The sequence below is a fragment of the Triticum aestivum genome, chromosome 4A (genome assembly GCF_018294505.1).
Source record: "Triticum aestivum cultivar Chinese Spring chromosome 4A, IWGSC CS RefSeq v2.1, whole genome shotgun sequence".
In the NCBI taxonomy this organism is placed as follows: Eukaryota; Viridiplantae; Streptophyta; class Magnoliopsida; order Poales; family Poaceae; genus Triticum; species Triticum aestivum.
In genome coordinates this window covers 70,357,425-70,364,957 of record NC_057803.1, presented here as the reverse complement: position 1 = coordinate 70,364,957, position 7,533 = coordinate 70,357,425, and the positions used below count along the sequence as shown (strand labels likewise).

Sequence of the window (7,533 nt, the reverse complement as noted above, 5' to 3'; positions counted from 1 at the left end):
AAGACCCGTTAGAATTTCGTAACCAGAACTTTCCCCCTTACTCCACCTCTTAAAATCTCGGGATGAGATTTCTTGTAGTAGAGGAGATTTGTAACACCCCGAGAATCCTGCTACAGTAATCCCCCTAATGGTGGCCATGTCATCATGATTACTATGCAATTGGCCACTTAATAAAAATCAAACTCAAATTCAAATTCAGAATGCAAGTCATATTTTATTTCTTCAAACTAACAAAAAAATGTTTGTATGGTGACAAATAATCACTATATAATTTTCATGTAGAAACCAACACTATTTGAGTTGTTAAAATGCCCCTAACCTATTTAAAACAGAGCCAACATAATTAAAATTGAGCCGCTTCAAATTACTCAAATATTTATACATTTCAAAATAAATTGCATCTTGATGGGCTAGCTCAAAACCCTGCCTACTATTTGTGTGCCAGGTTTCATCTTTAACAAAAATCGTTTGCTCACTCAAATAAATGCAAAACAGTAGCTATTTAGTTTATGGAAAAAATATACGGGCCTACTATGCTACTGGGCCATAAGTGGCTACAGAGTACAGAGCATGTAGCCCAGCCCACCCTGGACTTTCCCCTAGGTCAGGGAGGCAGAGGCCATGGCGTGGCGGCCATCCCACGGCGCCATGGCCGGATGGCCACCACGTCGACTCCCCTCGGCCTATAAGAGCGTCCCCTGGAAACCCTAGCTAGCTCTCGACCGATCCCCTCACTTTCCCAATCGAATCGCCTCCTCCTTGGCTCGGAATCGAGCCCGGAACCTCGCGTGGTGACTGTACACCTCGTCGCCGTTGCCGCGGACAACGTGCTCTCTGGCGCCCGTGGATCCGTCCAGGAGGACCGCCACCCTCGACTTCGTCTTCCCCGAGCAACAAGTGGAGCTGGGACGTCTCGTACATTCGCCATCGACACCGTCATCTCCGCGTACATCTTCGCCGTCCGCCGTCGTTTGCCGCTACTCCGGTTCGTCCCCGACCACCCCGACCACGTCTCTGAGTTCACTGTGAGCTCCTCTGCCCGCTTCCCCTGCTCGCCCCCTCGATCCGTCGCCGTTTAGCCTCCCCTCATTTCGGCGGCCATGGACGGGAGCTCGAGCTCTTGTGTGTGTGCGCGTACTGCTACCGCGTAGCTTCTGTTGGTGCTTCTCCTATGCCGCTGCCTCCTACTGCTCTACTGTGCCGCCGCCGTTGGCTGATGCCGCTGCCACTGCCGCTTCTTGCCGCTGGCGCTGTTGATGCCGCACTGCTTGCCGCGGCCGCGGTCGCTCTTGCTGCTGTTGCCTGCTGCTCGCCGTAGGCCGCGACTGCACCCCATGCGCTCAACTGCACACCCGCGCGTGCCAGCCTGCTCGTGCCCATGGTCGCTCCCGTGCGGGCTCATGGTTGTGGCTGGCCGTAGCCGCCGTGTGCCTGTTCATGCGTGCACTGCCACGGTGAAGCCGGATGGGCTATGTCCAGTGCCCAGCAAGCCGGCCTTGTTTTAATTACTAGTTAGATTAGCTACTAACCTATGGCAGGTGGACACCTCTCCTCTAAATATCCACTTAAAAAGAAATGCTAAAATATGTGTGAAGACGCCTAGGGCCCACTGGTCCCATTGACCAGTCAAACTGCTGACTGGGATAACCCAGTTGATGACATACGGGTCCCATGTAATTAACAGTCTAAATAGATCCCTAAGTACAACCACTGCCGCTGCTTACTGTAGTTACTGTAGCTACTAGCTAGCTTTTGTATCCTATCCTATATACCTAAGAGATTCATCCTCACTAACCTATTTATCTAAACATGCAGCCTATCCACGTCATCCAATAGGTCCTACATGTACAAATGTTTTCCTCCTCTCTGTAACCTTCCATTAGTAATTTCAACCATGCTGCATGGCACGAACCGTAAGTCAAAGACAAACATAGGGCCTTTCCACATTCCATCGTCCATCCACTATCCATAGGCCCCTTCGTCTCTCACCTGGGCCCTGTGCTCCATATAACTGACGTGATCTCGACCGTCTCTCTCAAGTATCCCATCGAGCCCTCTCTCCATTCAGAAAAATGAAAACCAATCCTTTTCATGAGGTTGTGGCGGAGATCTCTGCAGGAGGGCGCTCCCCTCGCTTTGAATATCCTACTACCTGCATCCGGTGACTCTTCTGCTCGGGCAGGAACGCAAGTCCGCCTCGCTCTGACTCCTAGCTCCAGCACGACCACTGATCCGCCTCACCTCCGACGACTGTCAGGCTTCGGCACGAGCACGACTGCCTGTCGGCCTCGCCTCCGGGGGCTCCCCTGGATTCTCTTGGCCTGCGGTCCCATTGCCGATGGGCTCCTCCGGCTCGGTCGTCGTCGCCAAGCAAGTTTTTGCACCTGATCAAAGCATTAACAATGAAGTCATAAGCACGTGATACCTCTACTAAAAGTTGTTCGCTAAGTGAAATTGCAAAGTTGAGAATACTATGAAAGAACCCCAACCATATGCTCACCCGGTTGTAATAGATTGCATAATAAATAGAATGATGCATCTCTAGACATTTTGCAGAAGAGGCACAATCCACAAATACAATGCATAGTTCTCCTACATGTTACTATTTTTACAATTGAACCATGAGTTATTCATAGAAACATAATAAACTTTATGTAGTTAAAATATTCACATGTTACGGTTGAACTACCACATTATGATTCTAACTATTATTATTCACTGCATAAACATTGATCCTGTACATTACTACTATGAATTCCCGCAGCAACGCGCGGGGTGTCATCTAGTATACTTAAGAAATTCACCCCCACTATAGTATTTATCTTAACATGCAAGCTATCCACATCAGCATGTTGCCATGTCAGCAATTCTCTCATACCTCATGCGTGTTGGCCTCACTTTTTTCCATCGAACCGTTTCCTTTCATAGCGCCTCTTCTGCATGCATCCTTGCTTGCTTCTCTACGGGCTCTTCGTTCACATTCCACCACCCGCGGCTGCATGGTTCACTCGCCAGCCACCACGTACGCGCGTAGCAGGAAAACAGAAGAACGCACATTGTATTCCATGCATTTCTTTCCATTGGATTTAAGCCATACAATTTTTCAACTGGGCTCGCCCAATAGTTGGTACGCAGCCAGGATTAATAGAACAAAGAATTGGTCATTATATATGCTAGGCCACAATGAACTAACGCAGGCTACAACTCGCTTGGTCGTTCATGCTAACGCGCGCTGCAACTTAATTGGTCATTATGCTAGCCCATGTAATGCATTAGGTCTCTCACGCTTCATCATCTTCCCCTTAATCGCGGCCGCTCTCTATTCCGCTCGCTGCCACTACAACCGGCACTCTTTCGATTCATCGCCATGAAACGGCGGTAATATTAATCACCCCTCATTACCTTGCAAATCTGAGTGGCCGCACCTTCGTCTCTTTTAAAAGACGTGGTCAACCACGCACATGCTGCTTGCATCCTACTATCTAGACGCTCTCTATGTTCATCGGCTCCCATTTTCCTATCCCGGAGTTTATGCTTTTCTAATCAATAGGCATGATTCCCCTGTGAACTCATTCTCGCTACAATTTCTTCAGCAGGATAGAGAAAGTATTATCTATTTCATTCGCAAAACGAATTTCTTCTTTTATTCCTATTGTTTGCCCTAATGTTTTGTTTTCTGTCATTGCAAGATTTGATCTGAAATTTGAGAGTTGTGTAATGGCGAGCAACTGGCATTTGATAAGGTGAGAGATCATGTCAGTTATTGTGAAGAGGTTGTGCGTTCAAAAATTCCGTCGTGCGGCTATTGATTTGGAAATTCTGGTAATTGTGCTTGCTTCGTTGCTTGTGTCAATATAACAATGACCTGCACATCCGATTATCTTATTAACATGATTTGGGTGTGTGATCTCTTCATTGTTTGTTTCAGAGGATGTGGAGAGGAAGCAACAACGATGGCAAGAATAATTTCTAGGATTAATAGGACGATGGATCCCGTACAGTACTCATTTTTATGCTGCACACTTGATATTGCTATGGTAAATCACCATGACTCACTAATTCCTTTACACATTAGGCCATCGAGTATGATTCAGTATGATGTGAAGGCTTACATTTCACTCGGGAGAGGCTCTGAAGGAGATAATGGCAGGTCAGTTAATTTATTTCCTTTCATGAATCTATATAGTGATTTTACTAGAGATTTAGCGTTATTTTCTTTCAAGTTTTATGGTATCCACGTTGGACTGTAGGCTGAATTTCTTCTTCCAATATTCCAGTGTTAATGTGTCAAAGTGTTTCCTCTATCACTCGTGGCAGAGTAGTTGGCATCCACATTTGAATACCATATCTACTGATATTTCTTTACAATTTCTTTTTTCCATTAGGCAAAATTAGCATACGCACGTATGGACTTGGTTATCTTACTATAATTTTCTGCACCTTTTTGTAGGGATCCATGAGGGGAGATCAATGCCATGTTTGAGCTGCCTAATATGTGCAACAGATGCAAAACATGTCTTGATTTGCCACCATGTTGCAATTACAAGAGTAGTAACTGATTTAGTACTATGTTAATGCCACAATTCCACGTTTTGAACAGGACAAGGTGACACTGAACAGTACACACTCAAATGTAGATTAACTTCGGCCATCTCATGCAGTCATGCTTTGTATACACACACGTAGTCTAATGAATAAGTACCAGGGCCTTGGAAAAAATAATTTACGTTATACGCTAAGGTTCTGGAGTGAACATTTCAAATGCCATGTACAGTTCAGAATAGCTAACGCTAGCGAGCTGCAATAAGGTTATGTCACTTATCACCAAGGGGGCGATTAAATCCTAATCGTCAGGATCTATACCAGCACTTATTCATTGTCTTGCCTTGATCTATTTTATTTTGTACATCCTTCGGGTAATACAAGCTATCTGTTCCACAATGTGTTTATACTTTGTGAACATGATATCAAGTGATATGATTATGTAAATTAGCAATTATTATTTTATATAAAACATCTAACATCACTATTATTCAACCGTATAGTTTTACACTTATTTTCTTAACAATACATGCTACCAAATTCTCGCAGCAACGCGCGGGGCATCATCTAGTTTCTACAATGAGTAACCCCCTAGACAGCCCATAAACTGCGGTTAAATAGTTGTTAACATGAGTGAAAATAATATGAGTAGAATGCATACATGACAAACTCCATTTTATCCCAGTGGACCAAATACTTTTGATGCATGGATTAATTCCTACGAAAATCACAAAGTTTGATGTCCTGTTAACAGAAAAACCAAAAAACAGTTTTATTTTCATAGCTACTTTAGTGCTCTTGATAGTCAAGCAAATGAACTCTAATATGGATGTAATTGGTACTAACATGTAGATCACAGAGAAGTACTCAAAATTGATATAAGGTACTAACTCATAGGATGTACAGAACAATAGTTGTAGTCTTTTGAAAACAGCCAAGTGATGTTTAAAAAAACTGTCGAATTCTCAGACTTAGCAAAATTTCAGGGATTTCCAGAATATTGTTTAAATCTTTGAAAAATCGTAAAAAATAATCCGTAGTTCGGATGAAAAAAACTTTGTACATGAAAGTTGCTCAGAACGACGAGACGAATCCGAATACGCAGCCCGTTCGTCCGCCACACATCCCTAGCATAGCGAATACGCAACTTTCTCCCTTCGATTCATCTGTCCGAAAATGCAAAACACCGGGAATATTTTCCCGGATGTTTCCCCTTCACCGGTATCACCTCATACCGCGTTAGGGCACCCCTAGCACCGCTACTTGACATGTCATGCATCATTATGCATCTGTTTGCATTATATTCATTGTTTCTTCCCCCTTTTCTCTCTCGTAGACTACGAGACTGACGCCGCTGCTGGTGCCCCGATCGACTACGCTGTTGACGACCCCACTTTCTTGCCAGAGCGACCAGGCAAGCCCTCCCCTTGATCACCAGATATCGCCTACTCTTCTCTCTACTTCTTGCATTAGATTAGTGTAGCATGTTACTGCTTCCAGTTAATCCTATACTGCTGCATAGCCTGTCCTTGTTACTACTGTTGTGTCCTTTACCTGCTATCCTATTGCTTAGTATAGGATGCTAGTGTTCCATTAGTGGCCCTACACTCTTGTCCGTCTGCCATGCTATACTACTGGGACGTGATCACCTTGGGAGGTGATCACGGGCATATACTATATACTTTACACTGTTACATTACCGGTGATACTGTTCGGAGATGGGGGCTGAAGGGGCAGGTGGCTCCATCCAGGTAGTGGTGGGCCTGAGTTCCCGACGGCCCCCGACTGTTACTTTGAGGCAGAGCGACAGGGCAGGTTGAGACCACCTAGGAGAGAGGTGGGCCTGGCCCTGGTCGGCGTTCGCGGATACTTAACACATTTAACGAGATCTTAGTATTTGATCTGAGTCTGGCTACTGGCCTATACGCACTAACCATCTACGCGGGGGGATAGTTATGGGCACTCGACGTCGTGGTATCAGCCGAAGCCTTCGTGACATCAGCGACTGAGCGGCGCGCGCCGGGTTGGACTGGAACGCCTACTCTTGTATAAGGGAGGCTAGGTCTGCTCACCGGCCGCGTACGCAACGTGCAGGTGTGCAATGGGCGATGGGCCCAGACCCCTGCGCCATAGGATTTAGACCGGCGTGCTGACCTCTCTGTTATGCCTAGGTAGGGCTGCGACGTGTTGATCTTCCGAGGCCGGGCATGACCTAGGGAAGTGTGCCTGGCCAAATGGGATCGAGCGTGTTGGGAAATGTGGTGCACCCCTGCAGGGAAGTTGATCTATTCGAATAGCCGTGTCCCTCGGTAAAAGGATGACCCGGAGTTGTACCTTGACCTTATGACAACTAGAACCGGATACTTAATAAAACACAGCCTTCCAAGTGCCAGATACAACCGGTGATCGCTCTCTCACAGGGCGACGAGGGGAGGATCGCCGGGTAGGATTATGCTATGCGATGATACTTGGTGAACTTACCATCTACTCTCTTCTCCTGCTGCAAGATGGAGGTTACCAGAAGCGTAGTCTTCGATAGGACTAGCTATCCCCCTCTTATTTCGGCATTCTGCAGTTCAGTCCACATATGATATCCTTATTCCATTTGATACCAATGCATACATATGTAGTGAAGCTCCTTGCTTGTGAGTACTTTGGATGAGTACTCACGGTTGCTTTGCTCCCTCTTTTCCCCCTTTTTGTACCTGATTGCTGTGACCAGACGTTGGAGCCCAGGAGCCAGGCGCCACCGTCGACGACTACTACTACTCGGGAGGTGCCTACTACTACGTGTAGCCCGCTGATGACGACCAGGAGTAGTTTAGGAGGATCCCAGGCAGGAGGCTTGCGCCTCTTTCGATCTGTATCCCAGTTTGTGCTAGCCTTCTTAAGGCGAACTTGTTTAACTTATGTCTGTACTCAGATATTGTTGCTTCCGCTGACTCGTCTATGATCGAGCTCTTGTATTCGATCCCTCGAGGCCCCTGGCTT

At 46.3% G+C, this 7,533-nt stretch overlaps 1 long non-coding RNA gene across 1 annotated transcript; it reads left to right on the top strand.

Annotated features, from left to right (window-relative positions):
- The first annotated feature begins 598 nt into the window (after positions 1–598).
- On the top strand, positions 599–4,929 carry LOC123085206 (uncharacterized). The gene is made up of 5 exons (XR_006439600.1): positions 599–985; positions 3,690–3,822; positions 3,929–3,995; positions 4,076–4,150; positions 4,451–4,929. It is a non-coding gene; the product is annotated as an uncharacterized lncRNA (long non-coding RNA).
- The last annotated feature ends 2,604 nt before the right edge of the window (positions 4,930–7,533 follow it).